Here is an 18,410-nt window from a genome sequence, read left to right as displayed (position 1 = left end):
TGTAGCAATTATCTTTCTTAGTTAGTGAGGTGTTTTATTTTCTTTATAACAAATAAATGAGTTTTATTAGAGAACTTTTCTTCACGTTTCTTTTCAGAATATTGCAACTTGGAGGGGCCACGATCCATCTCCTCTAATCAGGATGATTGTCCCAGAGCCAAAAATGGGATTAATCAATGCCCTGACATTCCAGATGCATTTTGAGGAATTAATGGGGATGTTGTCTATCAAACTGCATGGATTGCAGTTTTATCCTTACTTTAACTTACCAGCTCCCAACTTTTTGGGCACCAGGGACCGGTTCCATGGAAGGCAGTTCTTCCATGGATCAGGGGTGTGTGGTTTTGCATGGTACCTTCATGCATGGGCTTCACTTGCTTGCATGGCCTGGTTCCTAGCAGGCCGCAGATCAGTGTCGGTCTGCGGCCCAAGAGTTGGGTACCCCTGCTTTAATTGATTCTGCTTTAATTTGTATTGAGGTATTATGCATGTTGTGATTAATACATTGTGGTGTTTATACACTCCCTGCAATTGAAATACATGGTACAGAAATTTAATAAAAAAACAAGGAATACCTGATATGCCACCAAAGACAGCACAAAATCCTTGGGGGAACTTATGGGCTACACTTAAAGTTTTGTGAAGGTTATCTTGTTCATGGGCTGTAGTTTTAAAGACCTCTTTTCTAAGCAGATGCATCTATTCCCATCAACATATCTATATTTGGAGGAAAAAGCATTGCTCTTTGAATTGCCTGCCATGTTAAAGTCACAGAGTTTTAATCAAGAAAAGAAAATATAAATGTAAATAGAATTGGTTAAATTTCATCAAAGGAATTTGAAGGGCTAGGCAAGAGAAGTATGAAAAGCATCTATCACAATACGCTCCAAAACCAGGACAAATCATTCATTGTGTAACAAATCTGCTAGAATCTTAGTTAGGGTTGTGGCAAATTAGGAAATAATCATAGCAGAAAAGCCATCATAACAAAACTGAATTACTTTCCAGCTTCTTAATTACCTGATGATGTCATTGGCTAACACTGTAATAGCCTGAAATATTAAAGACATTCCATGTAATTATGAGAGCTTTTGAGGCTCAAATATAACATTTGGCCCATTTTACAATTATGCTATTTTTTATTATGGAGTTTTGGTTAACAGTCAAGTGAAATAATTAAGAATTTGTTTGCCCTGATGAATAAATAATTACTAAAATTTTGATTGATATGATTGATAATGCCTTATAAATATTGAGTCAGGATCTAAACAATCCATGTATGTGGTTTAGATCCACAAATAAAATGTGTCATCAATATCTTAAAATGATTAATAGCAAGAATTTTCTTTTCTGCTTCTACTATTGCCACCTAATAAAGTATTAGTGTCATTTGTTCTGTTATCTTTTCAAATGTCTTCCATAAAGGGTCTCCAAACACCCCTAAGTTAGTAGGGATAATGAAAATTTTTATAATTTTCTAAATGGATTTCATTCACACACCTCAAACTAATGTGCAGAATATGATACAATCATCCTTCAGAATACATACTTTTCCTAAATTTTGCACTGCTGTTGTCAGCTGTAAAAAATGTTTGTCTCAAGGGCAAAGGCACATAAAAATTTAATAGTGGAAGAAAATGTATACAAAAGTGCAGGTCTAGGGAAAAATGCATGCAATATAAATGCAAAGTTTTGTTGCTTGACTGATCTTATGAAAACTGACATGGACTGCATAGAGATAGATCTGTCCATATCTAGTAAATTCTATGATGAATGAGGCACCACACATTTGTACTTATTAAATATATCCCCTCTGGGCTGCAAAAGCCCAAATTTGGAAGCAAAGCAATATAGAGAAACTATCTCCTTGCAACCAACTAGTGGCCATCTGGATTTCAGTAGGCCAGATCTGTTAGTCACAGTATGTGGTGATTTAAAATAGACAGGCGAATCCCTCCAAGTACTCCCCACCCAGAATGGGACTTTTCGGCTCGAACCCTTGGCTCTGCCTGTTTCTCCTCCAGGGTTTCACCACCATGTTATTACGCCCAGGCACTTTGGGCCACGGCCCCTCCGTCTCAGTCCCTTAACTGCAGCCTCGGGAGGCTCCGAACTGACAGGCGAGGGGCTTGTGGCCAGGGTGGGGGGATTCAGAGCCCCAAGCACTACTAACTAGGGCAGCCCCCTAGTTAGCCCCCTTTGCCCCCTCCCAGGCCCCTCTTCCACAGGGAGAGGCCCTGGGAACCCCACCTGATGGATCCTTCACCGTCTCCAGTCCCTCTTCCCCCCTTTTTTTGTGGCTGGATCCCTCCCCCACACTGCTCTCGGCCGTCTCGGGAGGCTCTGAACTGACAGAGCCTCCCTCTGAACTGCAGCTCCCGCTCTACTCCCAAAGCCCGCGAGCCCCTGCACCAATTGGCTGGCTGCGAACTGTCCTGGGTGCCCAAAAGCCCAACGCGAACTGTACTTCAACGAATGGGCCACAGCGAAGGGACTGGGACAGAGGGGCCGTGGCCCAAAGTGCCGTGGCGTAATAACGCGGAGGTGAAACCCTGGAGGAGAAACAGGCAGAGCCAAGGGTTTGAACCAAAAAGTCCTAGACCCCTCCCCATCTCCCTCTTAGTTTTTTGTCCCAGCCCAACCTTCTTCTTGAAGACCAATGGTTTCCTTTAATAGTTTTTAGAGATAGATTATGCTCATTTTAAATATTACACTGTTTTAAATTTAAAACATTGATAGTGTAGCAGAGAAAACAAACCAAAAAAGAAAATGGAGATTTCATCCTTTTTCCTCCCTCTCCTTTGGCCATCACCAGAGTTAAGCCCAGTTCATCTCTTTTAAGGTCTCCAGATCCTGCTCCAATCAAAGCCCTCTCCCATCCTGCCTAAAATAAAGCATACTATAGAACAGGGGCCTCCAACCTTGGCAATTTTAAGACTTGTGGACTTCAACTCCCAGAATTCCTCAGCCAGCAATACTTGAAGTCCACAAGTCTTAAAGTTGCCAAGGTTGGAGGCCCCTGCTATAGAATCCTCCCCAGTAAAATAGTACAAGGGCAGCTCTTACAGGGAATTGCAGCCTAGAGAAACCCCAAACTTTCATCCTCCTCCATCAGCTGATCACCTCAACATTCCCTCTTTAAAAAAAAAAAAAAAGAACTTCCCCAGCTCTGCTGCCCTCCTGAAGGGCTTTTTCGCCTAACATAGAATAACCCCAGGTATCCAGGACAAAGATCTGCTTAGCCTCCTGAAACTGGCCCGGCAATCTAGGTTTTTCTATCTTGTAGCTTTCAGTTTCTATAAAATCTTTCCTTTTCCATTGCTCATGGTACAACTTTCTTGTAAAGCAGGCACCCAATAGATATTTGCAATAAACATGGTTCTTCTACTCAGCATTGTACTGTTCACTCACTTCAGTCACTCATGTTCATTCAGCGCCCATTCATTATAACCCGATCTCTCTTCTTCTTTTACTATACACACTTAGGTATCCCGGTCTCATTGTATTCAGCTTAAAAGCTTTAACACATTTTGGTTTTTCAAACCGTGCGAGCAACTTAAATCTGCAAAAAATTATCTATGCCAAAGAATACATCAGTCCAGGAATGACATTTTTCAAGGCTACAAGGCACTCATGTTTTAAAATTTTGTCCTTGCAAAACTGTCAAACAATAAAGCTTTTCATGAAATATGTCCCCCCATGAATGTGCATCATTCTTTCACTGCCAGATACAAGGAAGCTAGAATTATTTTTTAGATTATTTGCTCCTCCATGTATCATTTGAGAAGAGAGAAGCAACACATAGTATCTAACAGTGAGCAGGATAATTTTCTTTATAAACATCTAAACTCAATGAAATTAGAAAAGAAGCAATGGGTGGAAACTAATCAAGTAGAGAAGCAACCTAGAACTAAGGAGAAATTAGTTTTCAGAGCAAATTAATCAGTGGAATGACTTGTCCCCAGAAGTTCTTTTTTTGTTGTTTTTTGTTTATTTTAAAAACAAAACTTTATTAAACATATAAAAAGTAAAATGTTATACCATGTATATACAAAATACATATATCAGATGAGAATACATAAAAAAAAGTGACTTTAGTCTCACATCCATTATCTTATTAACGGTGCATATTTGTTAATTATTATTATCATACAGAATTTTACATTTACTCTCATTTCTACAAGTTATTCAATTATACCACCTACTCCACGCTATATAATCTTTTGAGTCTACTTTATCCTTCATTTCAAATGTTAGTTTATCCATTTCCGCACAATTATAGATCTTTTGGATTATCAATTGGTCTGTTGGCAGTTGATCAGTTTTCCAATATTGGGCGAGTGCCAATCTGGCTGCAGTGACTATGTATAATATTAAGTAATTTATTTCTTTCCTATAGTTTTCTTTAATCATCCCTAGTAGGAAAATCTCTGGTTTGAGTTCTATTTTTTCTGAAGTTATTTCTATTAGCCAAATTCTTATTTTTTCCCAATATTTCCTAATTTTTGGGCAAAGCCACCAGACGTGGAAGAAGGTGCCCTGTGCCTGATTACACTTCCAACAGATTGGACTTAAATTTGAATACATTTTTGCTAAATGCAAAAATGCCCCCAGAAGTTCTAAATGCTCCAACACTGGAGGTTTTTAAAAAGAGTTTGGACATCCATTTGTTTGAAATGGTATAGGGCAGTGTTGGCGAAACTTTTCAGTACCAAGTGCCAAAATGGGAGCACGCGTGCTTGTGCCAGAAACCGGAAGAGCAGCCACCCAGTATGCATGCACACGCCAGGAAGATGATCTTTCAGTTTCCGGCATGTGTATGCACACTGGCCAGCTGGTCTTTGCACATGCATACATGCCAGAAACCAAAAGACCAGGTGGCCAGCGTGCATGCACATGCCAGAAACTGGAAGATCATCTTCCTGGTATGTGCATGCGCACCGGGCAGCTGCTCTTCCGGTTTGCGGGGCTCCCATGTGCATGAAGACCAGCTGGCCGGTGCGCCGGAACCCGGAAGAGCAATGGGCGATGGCTTGCATGCCCGGAGAGATGGCTCTGTGTGCCACTTCCGGCACGCGTGCCATAGGTTCACCATCACGGGTATAGGATTTTCTGCTTGAGCAAGGGATTGGACTAGAAGAACTCACGGGTCCCTTCCAACTCTCTTTTTCTGTTAGTTATTGATTAATTTCAAGAAATTTGGGGAATCAAGCGCAGATGATGGCTATTAATTGATTTAATGAACTTTGAGCACATCTGAAAAAACATGGACTGCTTCAGTCAATAGCAAAGAGATGTTGTACATATGTGAAGTCCAAAGCACTTCTCCTAAATTCTTTTCAAAATGTACATAACTGTAATATTTAATTTAAAAAGGTCTGTTTCCTGCATGAAGGAGGATAACTGTGGGTTAAAATAAGTCATTTAATATAGGTAAAATGAAGAATTAGTGACCAATTGCTGTTACAGCTTGGGAAATAGAATGTCCTAGATTGGCCTAAAATTAGGAATGATCCCATCTCCTCCAGCAATATAAAATAGGGATAGGATCAGATTGTAGGTTATCAATAGCTCTGTGTATATTTGGACAATAATTCTTTCCTTCCTGAAATTTTTTAGCATGTGGACGGTTGAAAGGTATTTGCCAAGTAGAGTTGTCATATTTAAGAACCTGAGAAGGACAAGAACAGCCGTGCCATCTCTTATTAGCAAAATTAGCTTTATTAATCAAGCCAGACAGTAAACGAAGCTCCGTGCTCCCTCCGTTCGGAATCTGGAAAGTGAACAAAGTTTATATGTTCTGTAATGAAATTGTATCTAGTAAGAGCACATGAGAGAGCAGTTCAAAGGCTGGATGAGCATATGGTACAGCTCTGCAGATGGGAAAAATCATTGCTGGAAAGAGGCATAAATGCTTCTTTCATTAAGAGATCATTCATTGTGGAATAGGAAATACACAGCAAGTAGCAATCATTTATTCTGGGTAAAACAGGTCTGGCTAGCTTCCCACACATACACATACACATACACATACACATACACATACACATACACATACACATACACATACACATACACATACACATACACACACAGAAATACACACAGAAATACGGCTAACCTTAGCTGATCTGATTTAACAGTCTGCAGATTAAGGTTTTGGATAGAAAGCTCAACTATGAAATCCAGTCAGTTTATGTAATCAGATTGATTTAAACTGCAGAGAACTGGATGAAACTACCTGATTCATACTTATTTTATTCACATTTACCAAATCCCAGGTCTGAACTGGAGTTAATAGCATTTAGCTGTTCAACTTTGCACTTGGCAGGATAAAAATGAAGAGGGGGAGTACATAATTAGTGGAAAATATTCAGAAAAATGCCTGCATTCAGCTGCCATGATAACATGTATAAAATACATTGTAGATGAGGAAAATTGCTTTCTTCCCCCACCCTCCCAAAAAATCTGTCTGGTATTAAAAAATGCATAAATAAAGATTTGCGGAACAAGTGGCAGCTGTGGATAAGAAGGCCTTTGCAGAAGTCCATATTGAGCACCAATTGTGCCCTTACTGGACCAGAAGTCCCTTCAGATGCTTACTCATGCTCTGATTTCCTGGATTACTGCATTGCCCTGTACATAGGGCTGTCCTTGAAAACTATTTGGAAGCTCCAGCTGAGCAGAATGTGGCATGTTGCCCCATAACCACTGCTGGTTACCAGTAAGCTCCTGGATATAATTCAAAGTCCTATGTCAGCGTTGGAAGCCATATTAGGCCGGAAGCTTCCATGTTGCCACCTTCTCATGTGTGGGAAAGTAGGAGGGGGGATTTAGTAGAGGGGTTGTCTGTAGACATAATAGCATTCTTCCTGTCGGTCAAGGTCAGGACGATCCTGCATCTGGAGACGGAGTGGTTGGAGTGATGTCTCGAGATGGGATGGATGGTGATTGGAGCACCTGATCAACTGAGGAGTAAAGGGATGGTTTTGGGGGCTTTTGATTTACTGAGGGAAAACCCGGACCTCTCAGATTCGGGTTTTCCCAGATGTGCCAGTTTACCTATTCTAGTAAATAGAACTTTGAAAAATGCTTGCTTCAGAGTCTTTACTTGGAGTTGGGTTTTTTTTCTGGAACGCTGACATTAACCCAAATCTCTCCTAAAGCATAATGGCACCCCAAAAGGGGTCTGTTGAGGGTGCTGAGCCCCAGCATCTACCTGAACCTTGGGTGGTGCGAAGACTCAGTGAAAATGGAGGAGAAAGGAGAGGTCGCAGAAGGGGCTGTGGGGATGGATACTCAAGGATTTACCGACACCCTGTTTTCTCCTTCTGAAGAAATGATATGAGTCATTGAGGCTGCAGAGGAAGCCTGAAGGCTAGGCACTTGGCCCAAGGAGTCGGATTCCTGGAAAAGTTGCTAGTCTGACCCAACTCCAGAAAGGGGATCAGAGGAGGATATTAGTTATCATCTATAAAGCCCTTCATGGCATCAAGACTGATAGTCTAAAGAACTATCACAACTTTCAGCATCTTTGATTATTGGCCACACAGGTTGGAAATTGTTCAGTTACATTTGAGGGGATCACAGCTTCTGAATTAAAACTAAAATTCAAAAACACGTTGTGTAATTCTTATGTTCCCACATATATATTGAAGGAATAACTCTGCTTTTTAACAGAAAACCATGCCATACAATTAAGGAATGTGCAGGAACCCACAGATCATTATATTCTGATTTGCATGTCAGTGCTGTGAACATAAATTAGTTCTGTTCAAAATGGATTATACTGAACAGAACATTTTTTCTCTTCTATAGAAACGAATCTTTTTAACCTGACAAGGTTTACTTTTTCTGAGCCTTATACATTTAATTCAGGGAAGTTATAGTATAAAATGATTTCAATGCAACCTACTCCTTTCTCTGCCTCCTCCCACAATTTCCATCTGCTTTAAATATCATATAGATATGTTGATAGTCTTCTTATATCTCTTAACCTCCATTGAACAGAGCTTCAATAGAAAGCAGCAACAGAATATAAATAAAGGCATTTTGTCATGGATATTGATCAGAAAAAGGACGTAGAATTAATGTAAACAGCACTTCAACTAGCTGGGTTACCTGATAAAAAAATCTAGTTTCTTTTGTATCAAATCCTAGGTGAAATCATTGGGTGGTACTCTATTCCCAAATTTTCTTATGGGAAACTATGGAAAAAGTCTTAAAATCTACAGTTAAAAATAAATTGTGTAGGAAATAGATATAAAGGTCCATAGGCCAAAGCAAAGAATGGCAATGTAGTAGAGCATTAGCTAGAGTTTCAAAACGGAGTTAATGATGATGATCATCAGATGAACATTGCCAAGATTATTAAATCGTATATAAGAACCCAGAAATGCCCACTGAACTTCTATAAGATCTCACAAGGTTCTGGAAGTCTTGCAGCAGATTGAGAGATTATTAAATCTTTATGAGCTTTGGTGACTGTCATTATTTGAGCTAATTTGATGAGGCAGTTTTTTACATTCTTAGGGGAGTAAAAATAATAATAGCAAGTAAGATCTGAATGAACATCATTCACTCTGTGTGCATATTTTCAGTTTTAAATGTGTAGCCTATCTCATTTAAATATGTTTAAAACCAATTCTCGAATACAGCTTGTCAGCCTGGAATCTGCACTGTATATCGGAAATTAATACAATCAAGCGAGTCCAGAGGTATTTCACGAGAAGAGTCCTCCATTCCTCTGCTCACGACAGAATACCTTATGCCACCAGGCTTGAAATTTTAGGCTTGGACAACCTAGAATTACGCCGCCTACAATCTGACCTATGTGTAGTACACAAAATTATCTGCTACAACGTCCTACCTGTCAATGACTATTTCAGCTTCAACCGCAATAATATACGAGCACACAATAGATAAAAACTCAAGGTAAACCACTCCAAACCCGATTGCAGAAAATATGACTTCAGCAACAGGGTGGTCAGTGGCTGGAATACACTAGTCAACTCTGTTGTTACATCCTCAGAAAGCCCCCTAAATTTAACCTTAGACTCTACTGTTGACCTCACCCCATTCCTAAGAGATCTGTAAGGAGCGTGCATAAGCACACCAGCGTGCCTACTGTCCCTGTCCTACTGTCCCCATTTATTCATACCTATTTCCTGTGTTCATATTCATGTTTATACTTATACCTATTATCTCGTACATGTTTGACAAACAAAATAAATAAATAAAATAAATGTACTTTAAACTCCTGAAAAATTAGAAAACTGAGTTTTTGCTCTTAAAAATCCTAACTTTTGTTTTGCTTGACACATACTTTTAAGGTAAAATCTCAGTATTTACTGACCAACTGTAGGTTTTATATTTAACTACTGATGATTTTATATTCTGAGAATCAACAACCTCCACTGTCTCATAATCATGACCCACGTCCAGTTCTTGATCCAAAGTAAGGGAAAGAGTGGTGTAGGTTATTTTCTTTCCCTTATCTATCTTCTTTTCATAAAATGGAAACTAATTGTAAGTTACTAATAATACACATGAGAAGTCTTGCTCATCTTCTTCCAGAGCAAACGAAATGGCTTTGCCACAAAGGTTCTCTGTTAATGTGTACATTAAAAGACTGACAGCTACCAGATTTGCCTGTCACAGATTTCCATGGTAACTCTACATCGTTAAAGAAGGACATCTGCAAAGACACTTCCCTGAAGCCTTGTTGTCAGCAGGCTTACCCATACTGGTGGTTCTCATATTTCAAGCTTATTCTGCACAGGAAACACACACACAAAAATCCATATTCTGGAACACAAAGAACAATTTGCCTCTTTTCTTTTGGAAACATCATGTTGATAAACTGTAAATACACAGTAGCATTGTGTTATTACTACAGGCTTTGCGGTTGTGAATCACAGAGTCCACAGAGTCACACAGACCCTAATTAAGCAAGGGAACACAACGTATCCGAAGGTGATTAGCAAACAGCACCATGGAAATAAAACCTTAATGCTTCTAGTTTACAGATGGGATGAAAAGTAAAGAAACCTGAAGGCAAAAGAACCAGAAGTCACTCTCCATGCAGTCTTGCCTACCCCTTAAAAAGAAGTGGAATTATTTTCTTCTCTCTTCATAGCATTCTGACAGTTGCATCTCTATAATAGTATTTGCTTAATCTCCCGAGGATCCCTATTATTGGCTTATGCAGCTTCTTCTGACAGTGAGCCAGGAATTCAACCCAGAGCTGATGCTAATGTCTAATATCAGTTCTAAAGCTGCACATGCCATCAACAGTATTATAAGAGTCACTTCACTCCAGCTACTTCCTGTAGTATCCACGTAATGTGAGAAGCTTCAGGCTATGAGGGAGGAGTGTGACCTGTGACTCTACAGCAGGTCAAGAGATCCAGCCACTTGAGGAAGAAGAAGGACCTCTCACATGAGGTAGGATGTGGATTGGCCTTTGAAGATAGTCATCTCACCATGCATAGCTATCTCCCTACTAGGCAGATCTGTGGGATACTAGGGATTAAAAGTTCATATATTTGGAGGGTGTCCGGATTGGAGAAGGCTACTATATTGCAGTTGGTAGGGTTGCAAGGTACTTCAAATTGGGAAGACAGTGGGTGGATGCTTGACCTTAATTCACCACTTTTGTCCCAGTAGGCCTGATATGACTCGTTTGAGATTAATATGTCCCATCCAGATGTTGAGTAAAGGTGTGGTTGATTGGCCCTTGTATAGGTTCTTCTAATTTTATCCTAATTCAGAAACACACAAGGATTGAATATTCCAATGATTTCTATAGCAGTAAAATTCTATAACATATGGAGGCTCCAGGTTTTGCAAACTTGTTCTGCAAGATGTGTAATATAGTATTGTGTCAGCATTAATGAATTCTTATACCTTACTATGCTTACAGCCTTCTGTAGCTTGGCTCCCTGCCTTTGATCTCATCACTCTGGTTGCAGAACAGAACCATAATGTTCTGCATTATACCATGAAATTTTAATCACAAATACTATATTTTGACACCCTTTAAAAATTTGAAGTTTTAATCCTTCATTTCTGCAATAGGTAAATATGTTCTTTCAGGGTCCCTTAGCATTTTTTTCTCCTAATTGGACAGGCTGCTCTTTGTGGCTTTTCTCCTGGCCTCCTAGTTCAAGCTTTTCCCAACCAAGCTTGAATATAAATTGTTGAACAAAGCTGTGCTAGCAACCATCCAATATTCACAAAATGCATAATACTTCACTAGCAAACAGATTGACTTTCATGAAGCAAGGAAATTATGTTTGGTTTTTAGTATTTCTTATAAATCTCCAAACAGCCCACCATAGTATCTTTCCAGGTACTATGTCAACAGTTTCTCCCTATGCTTTGCAAACCCATAAGAAATGCAACTAATACATGGATACACGTGCATGAATTATGGACCGGGGAGGGATGCTTGAAATCTTTTTACCTCTATAATCTTTTACTTCTCTTTTTGCTCTTTATAAATATATGGAGAACTGGAACCAGCAGGCTCCAGGGATGCCATATCTGGATTGAAAAAGTTTGGATGTCTATTAGAAGGCAGTCATGAAATACGGCAAGAAAGCTGACTATGATAAAACCTGGGATTAGGAAATGGCATACTAGACTCGGGGAAAGGAGCCTTGATTGCCCAATATTCATAGGGAGGTTGGGCTGGTGTTCTCTGCACTCAACTACTTTGATTTGCTGAAGGCACTTTCAAGCTTCGGATTTGACAAAAATACTAAATATGCAGTCCAATGGCTCAGCAGTTAAGACGTTGAGTTTGTCAGCTGGAAAGCCAACAATCCAAGTTCAAGACCTGAGCATCACATGACAAAGTGGGCTCCCATTACTTGCCACAGCTTCTGCCAACCTGGCAGTTTGAAAGCATGCAAATGCAACAGGGGTGGTATTCACTTACCTTTGCTACCGGTTTGCAAATGTGAGCGCGCACGGACACTCACTTCCCTTGCACGAGCCACCCAGCATGTGCAGAGCATCAAAAATGGGATGTGATGACGTCCAGGCAGGTTGGCAGATCCTCCCACAGTCGCCGCTACCGGTTCACCCGAACCAGATTGAACCAGCTGAATACCACCACTGAAATGCAAGTAAATAAATAGATACCACTTTGGTGGGAAGGTTAACGCATTCCATATTTTCATGCTGGTCACACGATGACAGAAAAGTCCTCAGACAATGCAGGCTCCCTTGGCTGAGAATCAGAGATGAGCACCCCTTGAGTCAGTCACAACTGGACAGGGGAAATCTTTAAACCAAATATACCTGGAAACTGCCTTAGACAGAGACAACAATGGGTACGGTTTTCAGGAGCTCAGAGGAAAAAGGGAGCAGCAAGAGGAAAAGAGAAATGATGACACACAGAAAGATGAAAGTGCTGGGGGAGTCAAAAAGAAATAAGCAAAAAGAAAAGGAAGCAAACAGAGCAACCATGAATGGGGGCCTAGAAAAGTGGAGAGGATGTTTGGGGTAGAGATATACAACAAGCAGGGTGGTCCCAAATTACTTCTGATTCTACACACAGCCAAATTTAAGGGTCATTGCAAAATGCAACCCCTGATACTTTTTTTTAAATGAACCTTTGTTTAAAAGTGCAGCCTTAACTTAGTGAGGAAATTCCATTTCAGGTCCAGTAGTTAATGATATGACTGTGCTCTTACTGCACCATGTCTGGGAAATGAAGAATTTCCAGGATTTTGCACACCCATCTAAACCAGAGCGTTGATATTCTCCACATCCAGTTCTGGACCTTTCCTGGGAGAGAGAATCCCTGCCTGTTATTCTATCTATGTCAAGAGCTACAGCAGTGGAGAACTGTAGAGATGGGGCAACAAAAATATGAGTTAAAGCAGGGGTCTCCAACCTTGGCAACTTTAAGCCTGGAGAACTTCAACTCCCAGATTTCCCCAGCCAGCAAAGCAAAACTGGCTGGGGAATTCTGGGAGTTGAAGTCCACCATCTTAAAGTTGCCAAGGTTGGAGACCCCTGAGTTAAAGGAAAAGAATTGGGAAGAGATAGGGAAAAAAGCACAGGCTGCGTGCTGCGCTATATCCCTGTCCCACAAATGTAAGTACACACTTTAATTAATTCACATTTAGATTTCAGATGGTGTGTGTGAATAGTTTTCCAGATATGATTCTCAATTCCTATATAGGGAAACCTTAGCCTGATTTGGCTGGATCAGAATTGAGTGGACCACACAGAGAGCCAGAGTATCTTAGCCTACGGAAGTGGAACTCCCTTCTGAAACAAAAGAAGCAGGATTAAAGATTAATGCAAGGAATACCAGAGTTAGCAAATAATAACACAGGAACATTTGGAGGAGTATTGGAGATTATTTCTGGGGACTGTAAAGAAGCTATCTGAATACCAGGGGGATTTTTAGCTGTAATATAAGTAAGTTTTGCATACCCACAAATCTGTACACACGACATAGCATTGTGGATATAGTTATGTTTCTTGTCATTTTAATGTGTTTAGCAATAGCAATAGCACTTAGACTTATATACCGCTTTACCATGCTTTACAGTCCTCTCTAAGCAGTTTTACAGAGTCAGCTTATTGCCCCCAACAATCTGGGTCCACCTCAGAAGGATGGAAGGCTGAGTCAACCTTGAGCCTGGTGGGATTTGAACTGCCAAATTGCAGGCAGCCGGTAGTCAGCAGAAGTAGCCTGCAGTACTGCACTCTAACCACTGCGCCACGAGGCTCTATTTTGTTTAGTAAAATATGGACATGAAAATTACAAAAAGGCAGATTCTGATTCAGTGGTAGGCAAAAAAAAGAATTAGAATAAAAACCGTTCAGCAGTGGAAACCATGAACTTGCCCTTTGAGGAGACAGGCAGCCTTCCATCATGGATGCATTAATTTGGATATCTACATGGAGCACAGTGAGCTAAATGGCTTTTTCCAACTTTGAGAACCTAAACTAAATGCAATCAATTAGATATTTAAACCATTTAAACTGTGTACATGCTTTTATGTTTGTGCATTTTTAATGCACTTGAACCAGTTAAATATTAACGTTTAGACATTTGGAATCTTGAGTTCATAGCCATGGGAACAGTAACAAAAGTCATGTGTTTTTCTGTTTATTATAATGTTGTATTTGAGATCATCCTTAGACCTAAAAAGAGCTTAGTAGATATAGCATGTGGAAAGCTTCACTGAATAAATGAATAAGATTGGCAAATAAGCAGACTATACGGAAATCTTTAGCTGCTTTATATTTCAAGTGCTCCCTACTGCATCACAGAGAGAGAGATAAAAGCCAAGGTCAATTTTCCAATCCATTGAATAAATGCCACTAAAGGTTCTTCTTGTTCTACAGTCTAAAACCCAATGCTTTCAAAAGCTTCCCTGAAAATTAATCATCTTTTTATGATTCAGCAATGATGGGCAAATAAAGCCTTTAAGGGGGCCCAATATCCATATGATAATCTGTCTTTCATTCTTGAGCTCTTATTTCACATCCTCCTGAGTCTGGAGTCATAATTTTTTAATCAACTTCTCTGCTTCCTGTTGACTTGCTTGTTATTGCTCAAGGATCAATTCAGGAAGTTTATTATGACAGGTATAACAAGTTCCTGAACTGAGAGCTACCTGCCGATTAGCAGCAGTGCTTCAGTGGCTCATTATTATAATGAATACCCATGAAAGCTTGAGAAATGAAACTGCGGAAGGAGCCCAGAAATTAACAAGTACCCAATTCCCATAAAATAGTTTTTTATTTGCTTAGTTCAATCCACAGGCTAACAAATCACCCTGCTATGGTTATAACATTATCAACATAATTATACAGCCTGAGTACATACATTTAAAGAGAAGCTGCCTTCTTATTTTCGTGACTTGAATGCTTTACTGGCCATCAACATGATTCTCTTTCTATCTGATATATAGCATGATGCAGTCATCATGTAATGTTTTATTGAGGGGAGATTTCACTAGAGCAGTCAAACTCAAGGACCGGGAGCCAGATCCAGCCCACCGGGTGTTTAGATTTGGCCAGCAGGGCCACTCTGGAAACAGTGAAGGACTGGCTTGTGCTGCCTTTGCCAGAAAAAACGGAGTTCAGGATGGCCATGTGTGTTATCGCTGGCAGAGGGTTGCAGGAGGCCGTCGCAGCTGAAAACAGAACTTGGGAGCCAATTTTCGCTGGCAGAGCGCTCGAGCCACCACAGGCACCCCCAACATGAGTGATGTTGAGCTGGCTATGCCCATCCTGGCCATGCCCACTCAGGCCCCCCAAAGTCAAACCAGAGGTGGGTTTCAGCAGGTTCTGACCAGTTCTGGAGAACCGGTAGCGGAAATTTTGAGTAGTTCGGAGAACTGGTAGTAAAAATTCTGACTGGCCCCACCCCCTCTATTCTCTACCTCTCAAGTCCCAGCTGATTGGGAGGAAATGGGAATTTTGCAATAACCTTCCCCTGGATTGGGGTGGGAATGGAGATTTTACAGTATCCTTCCTCTGCCACACCCAACAAGCCACGCCCACTAAGCCACACCCACAGAACAGGTAGTAAAAAAAATTGAAACCCACCACTGGGTCAAACACAACCCTGATGCAGCCCTCAATGAAATCGAGTTTGACACCCCTGCTCTAGAGAATTTCATCATCTTTATTAAAAAAAAAACACAGTGGACCACAGATTTAATGACTGGAAAAAACCTTTATAGACATAAAAAATTAATAATAAGGCATGAATTATGAGGAAAAAAAATATGATAAGCCATTCTGTCTTCTTTCAAGCGATGATGAAAGAGAAAGAGAAAACAATTTGAGTCACTATTGTGTTGGCTGCAGTTACATCATATCAGTTTTGCTTCAGTTCATCATGTTATCTATTCTCCTTGCTCTGAAGGATGTGATGTGTTCTCCAATACATAAATAATGGCACTTGCTTTGTGTGAGTTCTGGCAAACTTATTAGATTTCAGAGTACACCATAGAAAAGAAAACCTCATTCAGAGGCACTAGATTTGTCTGATACCTCTAATGCAGGGGTGTCAAATTGGCAGCCCACAGGCCAGATGCGTCACGTGCAGGCCACACCCACCGAGCTCCGCAAAGGCAAAAAAAGTTGCAATATATCATGATACGTCACGTGACACAGTCGAGTTTGACACCCGTGTTCTAATTTCCTTATTTAAGGGGGGGGAGATACAGACAGAAAATCTTCTCCATCACTGTTTCTACTTACAAGTCAGGAGGAAAGATGGGCTTTAGAAAGATTGATTGATTGATTGATTGATTGATTGATTGATTGATTGAATGAATTTATATAGCTACCCACCCATCTTACTTTCCTGTGACTCTGGGTGATGTACACAATTAAAAAACCCTAAACAATCAATATAATCTATCCATAATGGCATAGTTAAATTGATAGAATTTTGGGAAATAACTGAGTAAAATATTAAGTTCTGTTAATTGAAAAATAAGATTTGTTAATGATTTGTATTAATCTGTGACCTGATCAATGCTTCGTTTTGGGAAAGATGTGTTTTATGTTTATGTTTAAAAAAAAAACTTTTTTAAAAAAAAAATATAATCTATCCATTAAAACAGCTAAAATAATTTAAAAAGTCTAATAACAAAATAAGGAAGAATGCAATCAAACTTTTATCAGCTATTTAATGGGTTCCACACTTTCATGGGATTCCCAGGCCCATTGACAAAACCATGATTTTTTAAAAAACAAAAATAACAGTAAGACCAGCATTGTTCTCTCCTGAATATGACTGCAGTGTCCACTAAATAAGGCAGAAATGTATAGAACGGTGACCAGGGTAAGGTAAAAGTAGCTAAAGTACCAGATTTAGATCAAAAAGAGCCAGGCCTGTGGTCTTCCTTCACCCAGGACTACAGTGGATCATTTAGAGCCAGTTACTCTCACTCTCATTCTTAGCCCAACTTATCTCACAGGATTGTTTATTCATTTATGAATCAAATTTATACCACCTACCTCACAAAGAGTGACTGTGGGACATACAACACGGTTGTCAGAGTCACGTTGCTGTCACATGATGTTTTGTGATGTTTTTTTCCTTTGTGGAGCTGGGGTGGGCGTGGCCTATGCATCAGGGGTGGGTTCTACTTACCTTTACTACCAGTTTGCAGCGAGGCGCATGCGCAGAAGCGTTTTTGTTGCATCCTGAGGCCGCACATGTGACAAGGACGGAGCAGCCGATTGGCCTGATCGACGGCTACCAGCCGGCGGGAAATAGGCACGTCCTGATTGGCCCAGCCACTGATAGCTCTGCATATTTAAGAGCTGTCAGTGTCTCAGAAGCTGCCCCGCTCTCCAAGGTCCTCAGCACTGAGCGGGTCTGATGTTAGCTGTTGTTATTAATAAAAGTTATTATTAATTCGCCTTGCCTCCGCTCTCATATATTGTTCTCACTACCGAACAGTTTTGATGACGTCGGGGTTGGTGGGCGGAGCCTCCCACCAGTTTTACTACCGATTCTATAGAACTGGTGTGAACCGGGAGCAACCCACCACTGCTGTGCATGATGCATGTGGCCCATGGGTCACTAGTTTGACACCCCTGATATCACAATAAAGTTGTTATAGGAAACATATTAGGATACTATACACTCCCATAGATAGAACATTAAACTATCAAAGGAAAAGATGAGATGTACCATCAGTAAAAGATACAAATTATAATTTACTCTATGATTTTTATTTCTTATTTTTGCAATGCAAAAATAATGCTTGTGGGTAGTCCTCAGCATGCTCTTATCTTAGGTGAAGGGAAATGGCTGCATCAGGCAATTATTTGTGGTGTTGTGGAAGATCAGCAGATTCCTATTTAATTTATTATTGTTATAATTCTCTTCTTGGGGAAAAATGCCTGCTGCTGCTTTTTTTGCAAAGCTGCATAATAGACAGGTCTGCAACCAAACGCTCTATATAAACTGATGTTTAAAAAAGTACATATTGGTTTTTGAGGAGGTGAAATAGCATTTTAGTTAGTGCTGCAGCTTGGCCCTGTTGAAGGCAAGGCTAAATTCCAATGCAAATGGCTTGGTTTGGGATACTAAGCTGTGCCAACTCAGAAAATTATAGCTTGCTGCAGTGTATGAAGCTGGTCACTCTCTGCGGCCCATCTGCGTTTCATCCATTCAACTATGAACTTGATTTCCCCGAATAGTTTTCACTGTTGTGGAAGCCCTGCTCCAACCTGATCAGGGTTAGCTTGAGAATGGGGAAATGAATATTGCTTCTGTGGGCAGAGAGGACCCTAACATGGGATAAAGTTTCTGAAAAAGCTGCTCTCTGTACTGGTTCTTCAGGTGGTGACAGAACATACTTACCGGCTATGCCTGTAATTGGAACTAAATAAACTCTCTAGAGAGA

This window comes from Pituophis catenifer, unplaced genomic scaffold, assembly GCF_029215685.1.
Source record: "Pituophis catenifer annectens isolate HBS135680 unplaced genomic scaffold, rPitCat1.0.hap2 SCAF_4, whole genome shotgun sequence".
Lineage (NCBI taxonomy): Eukaryota > Metazoa > Chordata > Lepidosauria > Squamata > Colubridae > Pituophis > Pituophis catenifer.
The sequence above is the reverse complement of the archived record's forward strand: the minus strand, read 5'-3'. Positions refer to the sequence as shown.